The following is a 15,714-nucleotide window of genomic DNA, read 5'->3' on the forward strand; positions in this document are numbered from 1 at the left end:
TGCCCACCAGAGCAACAGTCAGCTCTACCCACCACCAGTCTCTCCCATCAGGAAACTTGCACAAGCCTCTTAGATAGCCTCATCCACCAGAGGGCAGACAGCAGAAGAAAGAAGAACTACAATCCTGCAGCCTGTGCAACAAAAACCACCAATTCAACCAATTCACAGAAAGACAGACAAGATGAAAAGGCAGAGGGCTATGTACCAGATGAAGGAACAAGATAAAACCCCAGAACAGCAACTAAATGAAGTGGAGATAGGCAACCTTCCAGAAAAAGAAATCAGAATAATGATAGTGAAGATGATCCAGGACCTCGGAAAAGAATGGAGGCAAAGATCAAGAAGATGCAAGAAATGTTTAACAAAGACCTAGAAGAATTAAAGAACAAACAAACAGAGATGAACAATAAAATAACTGGAATGAAAACAACACCAGAAGGAATCAATAGCAGAATAACTGAGGCAGAGATGAACAATACAATAACTGAAATGAAAACTACACTAGAAGGAATCAATAGCAAAATAACTGAGGCAGAAGAACGGATAAGTGACCTGGAAGACAGAATGGTGGAATTCAATGCTGGGGAACAGAAAAAAGAAAAAAGAATGAAAAGAAATGAAGACAGCCTAAGAGACCTCTGGGACCACATTAAATGCAACAACATTTGCATTATAGGGGTCCCAGAAGGAGAAGAGAGAGAGAAAGGACCTGAGGAAATATTTGAAGAGATTATAGTCAAAAACTTCCCTAACATGGGAAGGGAAATAGCCACCCAAGTCCAGGAAGCACAGAGAGTCCCATACAGGATAAACCCAAGGAGAAACACACCAAGACACACAGTAATCAAATTGGCAAAAATTAAAGACAAAGAAAAATTATTGAAAGCAGCAAGGGAAAAACGACAAATAACATACAAGGGAACTCCCATAAGGTTAACAGCTGATTTCTCAGCAGAAATTCTACAAGCCAGAAGGGAGTGGCATGATATACTTAAAGTGATGAAAGGGAAGAACCTACAACCAAGATTACTCTACCCAGCAAGGATCTCATTCAGATTCAATGGAGAAATGAAAAGCTTTACAGACAAGCAAAAGCTAAGAGAATTCAGCACCACCAAGCCAGCTCTACAACAAATGCTAAAGGAACTTCTCTAAGTGGGAAACACAAGAGAAGAAAAGGACCTACAAAAACAAACCAAAAGCAATTAAGAAAATGGTCATAGGAACATACATATCAATAACTACCTTAAACGTGAATGGATTAAATGCTCCAACCAAAAGACACAGGCTTGCTGAATGGATACAAAAAGAAGACCCATCTATCTATATGCTGTCTACAGGAGACCCACTTCAGACCTAGGGACACATACAAACTGAGAGTGAGGGGATGGAAAAAGATATTCCATGCAAACGGAAATCAAAAGAAAGTTGGAGTAGCAATACTCATATCAGATAAAATAGACTTTAAAATAAAGAATGTTACAAGAGACAAGGAAGGACACTACATAATGATCAAGGGCTCAATCCAAGAAGAAGATATAACAATTATAAATATATATGCACCCAACATAGGAACACCTCAATACATAAGGCAACTGCTAACAGCTATAAAAGAGGAAATTGACAGTAATGCAATAATAGTGGGGGACGTTAACACCTCACTTACACCAATGGACAGATCATCCAAAATGAAAATAAATAAGGAAACAGAAGCTTTAAATGACACAGTAGACCAGATAGATTGAATTGATATTTATAGGACATTCCATCCAAAACCAGCAGATTACACTTTCTTCTCAAGTGTGCACAGAACATTCTCCAGGATAGATCACATCTTGGGTCACAAATCAAGCCACAGTAAATTTAAGAAAATTGAAATCATATCAAGCATCTTTTTGGACCACATTGCTATGAGATTAGAAATGAATTACAGGGAAAAAAATGTAAAAAACACAAACACATGGAGGCTAAACAATACGTTACTAAATAACAAAGAGATCACTGAAGAAATCAAAGAGAAATCAAAAAATACCTAGAGACAAAAGACAATGAAAACATGATGATCCAAAACCTATGGGATGCAGCAAAAGCAGTTCTAAGAGGGAAGTTTATAGCTATACAAGCTTACCTCAAGAAACAAGAAAAATCTCAAGTAAACAATCTAACCTTACACCTAAAGGAACTAGAGAAAGAAGAACAAACAAAACCCAAAGTTAGCAGAAGAAAGAAATCATCAAGATCAGAGCAGAAATAAATGAAATTGAAACAAAGAAAACAATAGCAAGGATCAATAAAACTAAAAGCTGGTTCTTTGAGAAGATAAACAAAATTGATTAGAGCATTTGCCAGACTCATCAAGAAAAAGAGGGAGAGGACTCAAACCAATAAAATTCGAAATGAAAAAGGAGAAGTTACAACAGACACTGCAGAAATACAAAGCATCCTAAGAGACTACTACAAGCAACTCTATGCCAATAAAATGGACAACCTGGAAGAAATGGACAAATTCCTAGAAAGGTATAACCTTCCAAGACTGAACCAGGAAGAAATAGAAAATATGAACAGACCAATCACAATTAATGAAATTGAAACTGTGATTAAAAATCTTCCAACAAACAAAAGTCCAGGATCAGATGGCTTCACAGGTGAATTGTATAAAACATTTGGAGAGGAGCTAACACCCATCCTTCTCAAACTCTTCCAAAACATTGCAGAGGAAGGAACGCTCCCAAACTCATTGTATGAGGCCACCATCACCCTGATACCAAAACCAAACAAAGATACTACAAAACAAGAAAATTACAGACCAATATCACTGATGAATATAGATGCAAAAATCCTCAACAAAATACTAGCAAACAGAATCCAACAGCACATTAAAAGGATCATACACCATGATCAAGTGGGATTTATCCCAGGGATGCAAGGATTCTTCAATATATGTAAATCAATCAATGTGATACACCATATTAAGAAATTGAAGAATAAAAACCATATGATCATCTCAATAGATGCAGAAAAAGCTTTTGACAAAATTCAACACCCATTTATGATAAAAACTCTCCAGAAAGTGGGCATAGAGGGAAACTACCTCAACATAATAAAGCCCATATATGACAAACCCACAGCAAACATTATTCTCAATGGTGAAAAACTGAAAGCATTTCCTCTAAGATCAGGAACAAGACAAGGATGTCCACTCTCAACACTATTATTCAACATAGTTTTGGAAGTCCTAGCCATGGCAATCAGGGAAGAAAAAGAAATAAAAGGAATACAAATTGGAAAAGAAGAAGTAAAACTGTCACTGTATGCAGATGACATGATACTATATACATAGAGAATCCTAAAGATGCCACCAGAAAACTACTAGAGCTAATCAATGAATTTGGTAAAGTTGCAGGATACAAAATTAATGCACAGAAATCTCTTGCATTCCTATACACTAATGATGAAAAATCTGAAAGAGAAATTAAGGAAACACTCCCATTTACCATTGCAACCAAAAGATTAAAATATCTAGGAATAAACCTACCTAGGGAGACAAAAGACCTGTATGCAGAAAACTATAAGACACTGATGAAAGAAATTAAAGATGATACCAACAGATGGAGAGATATACCATGTTCTTGGATTGGAAGAGTCAATATTGTGAAAATGACTATACTATCCAAAGCAATCTACAGATTCAATGCAATCCCTATCAAATTATCAGTGGCAGTTTTTATGGAACTAGAACAAAATATCTTAAAATTTGGATGGAGACACAAAAGACCCCTAATAGCCAAAGCAGTCTTGAGGGAAAAAAACAGAGCTGGAGGAATCAGACTCCCTGACTTCAGACTATACTACAAAGCTATAGTAATCAAGACAATATGGTACTGGCACAAAAAGAGAAACATAGATCAGTGGAACAAGATTGAAAGCCCAGAGATAAACCCATGCACCTATGGTCAACTAATCTATGACAAAGGAGGCAAGGATATACAATGGAGAAAAGACAGTCTCTTCAATAAGTGGTGCTGGGAAAACTGGACAGCTTCATGTAAAAGAATGAAATTAGAACACTCCCTAACACTATACACAAATATAAACTCAAAATGGATTAGAGACCTAAATGTAAGACCAGACACTATAAAACCCTTGAGGAAAACATAGGAAGAACACTTTGACATAAATCACAGCAAGATCTTTTTGGATCCATCTCCTAGAGTAATGGAAATAAAACAAAAATAAACAAATGGGACATAATGAAACTTCAAAGCTTTTGCACAGCAAAGGAAACCATAAACAAGACAAAAAGACAACCCTCAGAATGGGAGAAAATATTTGCAAGTGAATCAATGGACAAATGATTAATCTCCAAAATACATAAACAGATCATGCAGCTCAATATTACAAAAACAAACAACCCAATCCAAAAATGGGCAGAAGACCTAAATAGACATTTCTCCAAAGAAGACATACAGATGGCCAAGAAGCACATGAAAAGCTGCTCAACATCACTAATTATTAGAGAAATGGAAATCAAAACTACAATGAGGTATCACCTCACACCGGTTAGAATGGGTATCATCAGAAAATCTACAAACAACAAATGCTGGAGAGGGTGTGGAGAAAAGGGAACCCTCTTGCACTGTTGGTGGGAATGTAAATTGATACAGCCACTATGGAGAACAGTATGGAGGTTCCTTAAAAAACTAAAAATAGGATTACCATATGATCCAGCAATCCCACTACTGGGCATATATCCAGAGAAAACAACAATTCAAAAAGACACATGCACCCCAATGTTCATTGCAGCACTATTTACAATAGCCAGGTCATGGAAGCAACCTAAATGCCCATCAACAGATGAATGGATAAAGAAGATATGGTACATATATACAATGGTATATTACTCAGCCATAAAAAGGAACGAAATTGGGTCATTTGTAGAGACGCGGATGGATCTAGAGACCGTCATACAGAGTGAAGTAAGTCAGAAAGAGAAAAACAAAAATCATATATTAACGCATGTATGTGGAACCTAGAAAAGTGGTACAGATGAACCAGTCTGCAGGGCAGAAATTGAGACACAGATGTAGAGAAAAACGTATGTTCACCAAGGGGAGAAAGCAGCAGGGGCGGTGGTGGTGGTGGTGGTATGAATTGGGTGAATGGGATTGACATGTATACACTGATGTGTATAAAACTGATGACTAATGAGGACCTGCTGTATGAAAAAAATAAATAAAATAAATTTTAAAAATTAAAAAAAAATCTCATTAATAATTTTCTTTATGGAATTCATGTTAAAATGCTAATATTTTGGGTATATTGGGTAAAATATATTATTAAAAGTAATTTCACTTTTTTATTTTTTAATGTGATTACTAGAATATTTTAAGTAATATATGAGGCTCGCATTATATTTTTAGTGGACAGCATTTATCTAGATATTAATCCTTTGTTAGTTTTCAACGTTGCAACTATTCTCTCTATCCATTAACTTTGTTTTTGGTGTCCTTCACTGAACAAAAAGCCTTAATTCTGATGTAGTTAAATCACCAATTTTTCATTCATGATTTGTGCTTTCATGGTTTAATAAACTTCACAAAGATATTCTTCTTTTTCTTCTACTGGCTCTGTATTTTTACCTTTCTTACTTAGGGTTTTAATCCATTTAGAGTTCATCTTTGTATAGTGTTAAGTCAGAAGTTCAGCTTTTTCTCCCGGTGAAGAGCCAATTTTCTTAATATCATATACCACAACAAGGCATCCTTGTCCATTTTTTATGGTACATTTATATCAAATTCCCATAAACACAGATTTATTTCTGAACTCTACATTCTGTTCCATTGGTCTGTTTCTACCCCAAAACCATACTGTAATATTTCTTAATAACTAATAATTTGAATCACTCCTCATTCCTATGCTGATATCGGTTATAAACATCCCACCAAATGAGTTTCTATATTCTCCCTCTGCTTTGTCTAGTCAGCTATAGGTTTTGACCTTTTAAATATTATTAATACATACTGCCATTAGAACTCCCTTTGACTGCCTTTTTTTTTTTAACATCTTTGTTAGCGTATAATTGCTTTACAATGGTGTGTTAGTTTCTGCTTTATAACAAAGTGTGACTGCCTTTTCTTTAAGGAGGTTGTTCTCAGTGAGTGTTTTAGAACTGCTAATGAGTAAAAATCTGCCTATCCACTTTAGACAGAGTTATCTGGTCTCATGAGCTGAACACATTGGATAATACTTGAACAACATAACCCAGAACCCACAAAAATAACCCTCTCAGTGTAAGACTTGTATAGGGGCTTGATCAATATGAATGACTGGATTTTTAGGAATATCCTCCAGACTTCACTATTTCAAGTGGTGCACCTCCCAGCTATTTGAAACTGTGGTTCCAAAGGTCAGTGAAAACAATCTATGACCAATGAGTAAATTCAAAATTATTTCATTCACTGATAGACCATTCTGAGGCATGGAGCAGCTAGGGCTCATAATTCCTTATAAAGAATCTTCCATATGCTGGACATTGGAGTTTCAAATATAAATTAAATGCATTTTATTTATACGTTTATATCTTGCTTCTTTCCCCAGAGAGAACTTAAAGAAAATAAAATTAATAAAATAACAACCTTCCCTTTAAGGAGTTCACCATCTAGCACGGAAAACATGTCAAAACTATTACCTTAATACAGAGTAGAAGTATTACAATACACATATATCACTAACAAAGTAAGGGATATTTAATACGTAAGGGGAAGAGATTACGGTATCACATTTGATCTGAAGATTAAAAAATAGTCAGTGAAAATTTTAACTTTAAAATGGAGTGTTCTTGGGGCCATATCTTGATCAAGTGATCAAACTCAGCATCACTAATAGTGGAATAACCAGAGATAATGTGTCTCCTGATATGATGAGAAATACACAACATCACCTAAGAAACAGTCTTGCTAAAAATGTTTAGCATGAATCTAATCAAACCTCTAGACCTTTCAGTTTACCAAAAATATAGGAGATAGAGGAATGCCATGATAAAAAACTAGTGCACTATTCTATATGAAAAGTAACTAAAGAAACCCACCAACCAAATACGAGTGAACAACTTTATTTGATCTTGTTTTTTAAAAAAGATATAAAAGACATTCTTGAAACAATTGGATTAATTCAGTACGGAATTACTATTAATTTTCTGAGGCATAATAATGGAATTGTGTTATACAGGAGTCTCTCTTTATTCTTAGGAGTTGCATGGTGATTGTTTAGCAGGGAATTTCATGATGTCAAATTTATTCTGAAAAAATATAACGCAAATACAGCAAAACGTTAACAATTATTGCCTCCAAGCAGAGGAGGTGTTTCATTTTATAGTTCTTTTAACTTTGATGTATGTGGAATTTTTTTCATAACAAAACTTAGAATAACTTGATTCTCTCCTTTGGGTGATATTAATGTTTTAAAAAAATAAAGAAAGAGTAGGCATTAAGCAAGCAGAGAAGGGGAGGAGCGAGGATGACATCCTAGGCGTATGGGATAGCTTGCGTGAAGGCACAAAGGTAATATGCTTGTGTATTAAGAGACTAGGGAGTTGTCCCTGAGAATGTATAAAATTCAGATCTGAATCACCATGTGGACGATGAGCAAACCTCTACTGAACACCTGCTACTGTAACTGTCTTTCATATCACTTAGAGTTCTTTGGCTGCCAGTGATAAAAATCAGTTGAAGTAAAAGCTGAACAGCCAGGACTTAAGAAGAGCTAGAATGAACACAGCTCTGGGATATAGGATCAATAACCAGTCTTCCCAAGGAGAATGGACCGGCTCTAATCCTCTTCCCTTTTTGGGTTTCTCTACTTATGAGCCAATCCGTAGGAGACAGAGTAAGATCTAGACCCAAGCAAGTCCTCTTAACATGGGCACTAAGGGATCAGTCTCTTACTAGGTGGCATTCTTGCTCACCTAAATTCAATTCTATTGAATTCTATCTTCTATTTTCTGGGCAACCCTTGAAGCCGTCTTCTCTCTTTGCTTGTTAGCCAGAGTTGGCTTGCCACCAAAGAACTACAATACAATTTTGTCTCTTTTTTATTTGTAGTTAGACTCCTGAACATTTCCCCATCATACACTCCGTGACACAATTTCTTGTGGTTTATTTTTGTCTGAATCTTTATGGTAGATATGAAATTCGGAGGTTGAAGTTAAAAAAATATTTTTCCCTCTACATTTGGGAAGGGATAGGGGTTAAGGATGGAAAGTACCGCATAGGGAAAAAGAAGTACATTAATGGCAATAATGTAAGATTGAAGATATCACATGGTAAGAAAGGGGTAAAACTAAAATATGAGAGAAGCATTTGAAGGAGAACTCATGTCTTGTTGAGTGAGAGAAGGTTAGAATAGCCAACACTGGGGATATGATATTTGAAATACAACTTGAGGCACTGGTAGAATTCTCAAAGGCATTTCAGGAAGAAGAAATAGCATAAACCAAAGCATGGAGCTGGGGAATGTAGGATATGCCCAGGAGGCAGGTTGTGATCTTATTAGGAAGAACTTGCATGCCAGGCTAAGGAATCTGCGTTTAATTGTAGGTATTGGAAATCACTTAAGGTGTCTGAATGAGAGAGTTACATGGTTAAAAGCAATGTTTTTAAAGAAAATGAGTTTGTCAGAGTTTTGTAGGACCTTGCTGCTCAAAGTCTGGTCAAGGACCAGCAGCATGATTTCACCTGGGAACCTATGCAGAATCTCAGCCTCCCTTCCCAGAGCCAGCGAATCTAAACCTATAGAGTAGCAAGAACCCCTCAAGTGCTCTACTCGCACATTAAACTTTGAGAAGCACTGATGTCAAATACAGTGGAAGAGGAAGATTTGACTTGAGACCAGTTGGAAGACTAGGCCAGAGAGAGATGAACAAAGGTGAGAGAAGCGGACACACCAAGACTAATGAGATTGGCCAAAAAGGGAGAAGGCACGATGGCACAGAGCTTTTAGGCTGCCTCACTCATTTTCCTAATAGATTAATCCTCTTACCTTATTCATTAAAGTCATTGTTTCCTTTTAATACATTTTTCTTCTATTTGTTCTTTCTATTCATTAGCAAGCACTCCTTCTTTCTAATTGTTTCATAGGCCATAAAACCAATGAGAAATTTTCTTGAGCCTAGTTTGTAAGGGATGCAGGTTGCAACTACTGCTGTGCCACATGCTGGAACAAAAAAAACAAAAATCGCATAAAGAGATTAGAAGGGAGAAATAAGAAGAGTGAAAATATCTCCTATTGTATTTCAGGGTTCTCTTCCCTTCTGTGTTTAATATGAATCAAACAGGTGTACATTCAGAGCGTGCAAGTGTGTCTTCATGAGCTTTTAATCATCAGCTTCAAGAAAATTCAGATCTCTCCGAAAGAGGGAAAAATAAACAGCTGAGCAGTGTGACTCATTTACACTTCAAATATACTTTGAATTGGTTATTCCTCAATTAATCAAATAGCTGGTGTATCCCTAAAGTAGTATAAAGTGACACGCTGTGTGAAATCAATTTTTCTTTCCAAAATCATTAAATCCAGTAGCCTGTGACTACATCCCTGCTAATCCTGGTACCAATCCTTTCATCCTCCATTAACTTTGGCACGCCTAACAGGCTGTCAAGAATAATTTCCCAGGACGTAAATAATTCAGAAATTAAAAATTAATAAATAATAACAGAGAACTACTGGGAGATGGGCTGGGTCAATTAGTGCTTTCTGCATTCTGTTTCTTCGCAGCAGGGGGCGGGCAGCCACATTCGTTACTTGAATCTTTCCCTCAATTCTGAGGTCTGATTTACAGCTCTTCATTACTGGATCCAGTCAGACACAATTACCTCCATCACTATCTCAGTTCCTAACTTCAAAGAAACGAACGTTTTCTTGTCTGCTTTTTTTCTCCTTGCAGCAGGCTCAGCTTGACATCCCTGGAATTTCTTCCACGCAGACTAATTAATAAGTCTTTGACTTATCGTATTCACTTCTCTTCTTTGATGTGCTACCTTAGTCCATCATCCCATTTAATTAGAATTTCAGTGATAACTTTACTTATCTTGTGGCGAGATGTAAATTCAAATAATAGGATTTTAATTCTCTTTTTTTATGGGGTTATGACATTTTGCAAGAAAAAGTTTCAACACAAACATGATATTATGTATTCTCTATGCAAGGGTAGAGGAGCATTCTGCAAAACTATTTTCCTCTTGCTACAAAATAGTATTGCTGTTAAGCAAGCAATAATGGAAATGCACTGGATTTTTCTATAGCATCGTTTCATCAAGTCCTTTACAGAGAAAAAAATTACCTTGATTTGCATAAATAATTGGAACAAGGTACAGGTCATGTTGCCAGTAAAGGCACTGGCTATGTTTTGAAGAAAAAAGTATCTCCAGAAAGTCAAGGCTTTGATATACCAACCCTGTTAACTCTTTTTGCCCTTGCCTGTCAATCCATGCTAATTTCCATTTTAGTAAATTCTCTACCAGTTTCTTTAGACTTCTTCCCTAATATACCACAAGGAAATAAAAAGGTTCTCCCAAGAACTGAACAGACATTAGCAAAGCACAAGATATAACACTGATGTGCAAAATTGGTTAATAAGGGAAATCAGAAAGCAGCATTTCATTTCTAGAAAACAATACTAAGACCAATATTTATTGGTGTACCACTGTGTACCAGCCTCAGTCTCATGCATTACGTCTGTTAATTCTTCCAGCATACCCATAATAAAGGATTATTATTCCCATATTACAGACAAGGAGACAGTGTCAGTGAGGTTAACCTGGCCTTCCTAATGTCACAAAGGTAGCATATGAGGATGAAGAAATACAGAAGGCATAAGAAGAATAACGTTTAAGTCTTTGAGCATAGCATTTAAAGCCCTCCATGATCTGACTTCATACTGCCTGCCAAACTCATGTTCTTTCTATTCTATTACATAAACTCATCCAAAATACATCTCCAGGCATTAACCCAGTGCCAGATTCTAGCATTATACCTTATTAATACATCATCGATGGTTGCTTTAATGCTTATAGACATTGGCTGAAATTCAGTCATTGTAGTTATAAATAGTAATCTCAATATCATAAATATATTATTTTAAAATAGCGAGTACAAACAGAAAAGCACATATATATGCAAGTTTTAGAATAAGAAAATAATCTTTTCTCACATTTTCTTGTACTGTTTTTTCCCAGGAGTAAAACGATTAGCTTTTTTGTTTGTGGCTTAAAAAAAACAGTTACTAACAATAGGAACATCAATGGGAATTAGTTTATCCTTGATCTCTCAATCTTTCCCCTCCACTATGCTCAGTAACAATGCCCAGTAAGACAACAAACAGAGGTTACGGTGACCAATAGAAATTTATTTCATTAGTTAGACCTGAAACCACTGCATTAATGCCATTTTGAAGCTAACCTTTCAGGGATTTAATACAGTTGTTCTTTAACAATAGAACTTGGTTCATTTACTGCTTAAGACATGATTATTTAAATTAAAGTTAATTGGTTTCCTTACTCTCCTTTAGGGCTTTAGGCTCAGAACATTTCTATTAGAAAAATCTAATTTGTCTCAAGTTCCTATTTCTAAATTTTAGAGTGGTTAAAATGCTCTCATATTTTAACTCTTTTTAGCAAAAATTATGTCTAAATTACAGCTCAAACTGGCAAAGCAATTAAAGATGCAGGTGACGCAATTAACAAAAGCGGTCAATAGTAGTTCAGAAGACTTGGAGCTACAGTGTAAGTTGAGCAGTCGTCTCTGCCAGGGTCTCTCACAGGTTGAGAAAAGCTTGAGGCTACTTTTCCTGAGGTTCCCAAGTATCAATTTAAAAATGAAGACATGCCAAAGCAAGATTACCAAGACCATGACATATTTTAAGTGTTTACATTGGACCAATTAATGTTTTAATACACAAAATATGGTGTAACAGAATTAGGCTATTCATAAATAATCACAGTACCAATAAAATGCATAAATTCATGGAGCACTATAGGCTGTGATACCCAGTAATGGGACAAAGTACACAAGTTCTACAATGAAAGTCTTTCAATCCCTTTCCTGTATCTCAATGACTGTAAATATAACCTCATCTCGGAATAATGTTAAATTCTTAACTTCAGGCTCTCTGGAACAGGAGGCTTGAGTTCAAATGCCCCTCTCACCATTCCTTGATAAGTTCCAATCTCATACATTCACTCAAAAATTATTTTGAGGGGCTTCCCTGGTGTTGCAGTGGTTGAGAATCCGCCTGCCAATGCAGGGGACACGGGTTCGAGCCCTGGTCTGGGAGGATCCCACATGCCGCGGAACAACTGGGCCCGTGAGCCACAACTACTGAGCCTGCGCATCTGGAACCTATGCTCCGCAACAAGAGAAGCCGCGATAGTGAGAGGCCCGCGCACCGCCATGAAGAGTGGCCCCCGCTTGCCTCAACTAGAGAAAGCCCTCGCACAGAAACGAAGACCCAACACAGCCAAAAATAAATAAATAAATTTAAAAAAAATTTATTTTGAGTGCTTACTACATGCCAGGAACCACTCTAGGCAATAAAAATATATCAGTTCAAAAAAAATTCTTTTTAAAAGGACGAAACTCCCTACCTCATGGAGCATATTTCTAATGGAGACAGATAACATATAATAAACACAATAAATAAATATATAGTATGTCGAAAATAAATGCAGGAAAAAATACAGAACAGGGTTGAGGGGATCTATAAGTGCCAGCGAACGATAGAAATGTACGATTTATCAATATATAGGATAGTTAGGATAGGCCTCGCCAAAAAGTGACCTTAAGCAAACAAGTGAAGGAAGTAAGTAAGAGTAAGCCATGCAGACATCTGGGGGAAGAGCATTCCAGGCAGAGGAATGGCCAGTGAAACAGAAACACCATGGTGCCTTTGTGCAAATTAGAAAAGGTGTTGCTTCCCCCTCCCACATGAATTGATCTGAGGAGAAAATTTTAATTAGCATCTTAAAGGATACTGAGAAGAAAATTAACAAATTCAACACCCCTTCCTGACATGGCAAAAAAATTAAATAGATTAAGAAATAATAATCAATGGCTATCTCCTTAACACAACTTAGCAGAGAAGCACTGGATGCTTTCCTGCTAAAGTCAGGCATATGCAAAAAAAAGTCCATTATCTACACTACTATTTAACGTTGTGTTTGAAGTATCAGCCAATGGAACTGGACAAGAGGTATAAGAATTAGAAAGGAAGAGGTAATATACCTGGATAATATACCTGGCCACCCCTCCAAAATAAATTTAAAAATTAAATACCAATAATAAGTAAGGTAGTAGAATATAAATTAATAAACAAAAATTCATAGACTTCCATAAAAAGAAAACAGTTAAATGGAGTAATGGAAAAGAGAATGCCATTTATATTAGCAGCAAAACAGATAAAATACCTAGAAATAAACTTAATTTAAAAAATGCAGAAAAACTATATCAATAAAGCTTTAAAAATAAAGATGAATAAACAGAAAGACAGTCCATGTTCTTGGATAGGATGACTCAACATCATAAAGAGGTCAATTCTCCCCAAGTTAACAGATAAAGTCAATGTATTAAAAATGTCAACAAGTTTTTGTCTGGAGCTAAACAAGTTGATTCTAAAATTTGTATGTGAGTAGACATGCAAGGCCTAAAATTATTTTAATTTTTCATATAAAATATCCTGAAATCAATAAAAAGCAATCAGCCACATGAGATGACAAGACAACAAAAACCAAGAGAAATATCACACAATAGAAAGCCATGCTTGGGGGATTCAGAGAATAGAGTTATCAGTCACAAAACATTAAATAATTCTGCTAAATATACTCAGGTACTCAAGGAAAGAAAAATCAAGGTTAAAAATTTCTGCATAGAATGAGAAATATAAAAAGAGAAATAAATGGAAAGCTTAGAACTGAACTGAAATTAAAAGCCCACTGGAGTTATACTGAAAAGAGAATTAATGAACTGGAAGACAGGTGAAAAGAAAACAGAACAAAGCATGGAAAAACAAAAGGATAGTAAATATTAAAGAGTGTAGGAAACTGTGGTATCTTTAAAATATGATCCTAAAATCATTGACACTCTATCCATCAAGAGGTGAGGATATATGTCCACTGCCTTTGAATCTGGGGGGCTCATAACAGCTTTGACCAACAGAATATGGTGGAAATAATGCTATGTAACTTCCAAGGCTAGATCATAGAAGGCCATGCAGCTTCTACTGGTTCTCTTAGACTGCTTGCTTTCTAGATGCTCCCTCTCAAGATACTCCCTCTCAGCTGCCATGTGTGAGAAGTCCAAGCCCCATGGAGAGGCCACGTAGAGGTGCTCTGATTGACAGTCTCAGGCTGAGCCTGGCCTTCGAGGTATCCCAACCCAGGAATTAACTAAAAAAGTGTTCAGATGATTCCAGCCTCCAGCTGTCCAAGTCACCCACAGTTGAAGCACCCCCAGTTATCCCGTAGCAAGGACAAACCATTCCCACTATGCCATGAAGAAATTCCTGACCCACGTAATCCATAAGCATAATAAAATGGTGTTATTTTATGCCACTAAGTTTGAGGTGGTTTGTTACAACAGCAACTGATAACCAGAAGAGGGGCCTAGAAATACAGTGATAAGAATACAGTACATAACTGGATATACTTAGTAAGTGTACCCAAAATTAACAAACAAAGAGCTAAAAGGAGAAAGATTAATAAAAACAAGTGAGGTTCTTTGAAATGTTTACTAAGATTGCCACACCTCTGGCAAGTCTGATCAAGAAAAAATGCAAACACAGAATGAAAGAGAAGAAAAGTCATGTTATAGAACTGGGTTATGTAGAACAAGGGAAAACTGTGACAGTGAGACTATTGTTCTTATCTGCTGGGGTGGAGGTGGGCACAGAAAAGTAGGTAAAGTACACTAAGTACACTACAGTGTGCTAAGGGCTCCCATCTTCTGTTATACTCAACTGCCCAGCAAAGTCTCTCCAGAAATAGTGAGAATATATTCCAAGTAAATGCATTCTTTTGTCAAGGTCAGGGGAGAAGCAGCTATGTGAGAGTCAGCAAAGGGAGGGATATAACCAGAGACTTCCATCTAGTGTGGTAACAAAGATGGCAGTGATGTGAGGCAAGATGGAATTAAAGGCCTCACAGTCTGAGACAGATCTCTGTATGGACGGGGCATTTGCCCTCAGTCACTTGCCTGCTTTCTCACCTCTATAATTGGACTGGAAAACCTGAAAGGGAACTTGAGTGGACACTGGGATACTCTATTCAAATCCTCTCTTCTGGGCCAAGGATATTAGTTGGGTCACTGGACATTGCTCGCAGCTTCAGGAAACCACGTCACCCATGGTCAGGGAGCAGGCAGACCAAAGACTGGCTGATGTGGGATGCAAAGGCCCAGCTTCCTTGCCAGTTTGGGACAACTATGAAGAGCCATCCCAATTCCAGAGCTCCCCGTTGGAACAGCTGAGGCCTCAGTTGTGACAACACTGTGGGTCTCCTGATCCTACGTTCCTCACTCCCTTACAGGTGTATTTTTTAAGAGCACTCCTCAGTACACCAGCATATAACTCTCAGTATGTTTCCAGGGAGCTTAATCTAAGATTAAAAATGTAAAGACCGTTTATAGCGGTCTTCCTTAGAGCCCAGGTAAAGTGTTTACTTTTTTGGATGT

The sequence above is a fragment of the Balaenoptera ricei genome, chromosome 5 (assembly GCF_028023285.1).
Source record: "Balaenoptera ricei isolate mBalRic1 chromosome 5, mBalRic1.hap2, whole genome shotgun sequence".
NCBI classification, from domain to species: Eukaryota; Metazoa; Chordata; class Mammalia; order Artiodactyla; family Balaenopteridae; genus Balaenoptera; species Balaenoptera ricei.